The sequence below is a fragment of the Pseudophryne corroboree genome, chromosome 11 (genome assembly GCF_028390025.1).
Source record: "Pseudophryne corroboree isolate aPseCor3 chromosome 11, aPseCor3.hap2, whole genome shotgun sequence".
NCBI classification, from domain to species: domain Eukaryota; kingdom Metazoa; phylum Chordata; class Amphibia; order Anura; family Myobatrachidae; genus Pseudophryne; species Pseudophryne corroboree.
Window position 1 is genome coordinate 140,972,455 of NC_086454.1, and position 1,756 is coordinate 140,974,210.

General features: G+C 40.6%; 1 pseudogene; it reads left to right on the forward strand.

Annotated features, from left to right (window-relative positions):
• Positions 1–1,344: 1,344 nt before the first annotated feature.
• LOC134971549 (5S ribosomal RNA) lies at positions 1,345–1,466 on the forward strand (annotated as a pseudogene).
• Positions 1,467–1,756: the final 290 nt, after the last annotated feature.

Sequence of the window (1,756 nt, forward strand, 5' to 3'; positions counted from 1 at the left end):
ATATAGATAAATACTCAGTGCCTTTTCTGGATCTCAATATATACAAGGGCCCCTATGGAACAATTCAAACCGACCTATATCGAAAGGAAACCTCAACAAACAGCCTTCTCCACCAGGCCAGCAGCAATTTCCCACCTACAACTGAAAATCTACAAAAAGGTGAATTCCTACACCTCAAGCACAATTGCTTGGACCGTCAAACTTATGAAACTCAGTGTGTAGAACTATCCAGCAGACTAGAGGAGAGGGGATAAAGCAAGAAATCCATTAAAAAAGCAAGAAAGAACACTTATCAAATCACCAGGAATTCACTCTTATTTCCATTGAAAACTGGACAGAAAGAACCTTTTAAAAAGATCAGATACAAGACATCATTCAGAAACATTGGTCCGTCCTTCTTCTGGACCACGAGTTATCCAGAACATTAGACCAGAGAGTATCCATGAGCTAGCGCCGCTCGAAAAACCTCAGAGATAATTTGGTACAGAGCCAAGAATAATGAAACTGAAAGGCTCATACCCCTGCGGTACTTGCAAGGCATGTGAATACATGATAAAAACACAGGAAGTCAAGGACAAATTTGGTGACACAATCAAGATCAAAAACTTAATTGCAATGCAAGTGGTGTAATCTACTGCATCATATGCAGCTGTAACAACAAATTCGTAGGCATGACCACCAGGGCACTGAAACATCGATTGCTAGAACACATAGGCTCCATTAGAAATGCAGCCACAGACATAGCAAAATTCAGAAAACTTACTTCGGTAGCACGCCATTTCCATTTCTCACATCCAAACATCTTCAGCGATGTGAAAGCCTTTGGACTGGAGAAAGTCAGCCTCGGCATCAGAGGAGGAGACATGACAAGGGAGCTTCTGAAGAGAGAAAGTGAATGGACTTTCAAGATAGGAGCCCTCACACCACATGGATTAAAAGAATACATAATCTATCAAGTATTCATCAAGTAGATTCATAACTTTACAACAAGGGCTTCCTCTTCCTTTACCATAGTCCACAACCAGTAGTATATAATAACTAGGTCAAAAACATTGTTTGATCTACTCGCCATACTCTACCCGATCCTTTACCATAGTCTGTCATTAACATTACACACTTCATATCTATACCAATATGTGCAACCATCATAGACATTTTCAAATGCCCACGTACTCACCACATTCACTTCTGAGAACACTTAGCATAGCCACATGACCCATACTTTAAGGCATATATCACTATACGTTACAACGTATGCTTACTACATCACCACACATTTCACATGCCCTCACATTCAACTATATGACTACTTTGGTTCTCCTTTACCAACAAAGCGACTACCTATAATACGGCCACACTACACTGGAAACGCCCAATCTCATCTGATCTTGGAAGCTAATCAGTGCTGGGCTCGGTCAGTAACTGGAAGGGAGACCTCCTCCTGTGAATACCGAGTGCTGAATGAAAGGGATATTGCTAAATATGACAAAACCACACCAAGTTGTAACATTACCCATGTACTTTGGAGTCACCAACACTGTCACATTGTTTCGCACTTTTTACATCACATAAGTCTCCACAATTAACACATCCCTTCACCTTACACATCCCCATGTATCACCCTATAATCGACGTATCTCCCCAAGCCCTTTAGACCTTCTCATTACATCACACTTGCATCATACATATCAAAAGTTCAAAACTATGAACATCACACTCATCGCTCATTCATTCATGCACCAAATTAATTCAATCA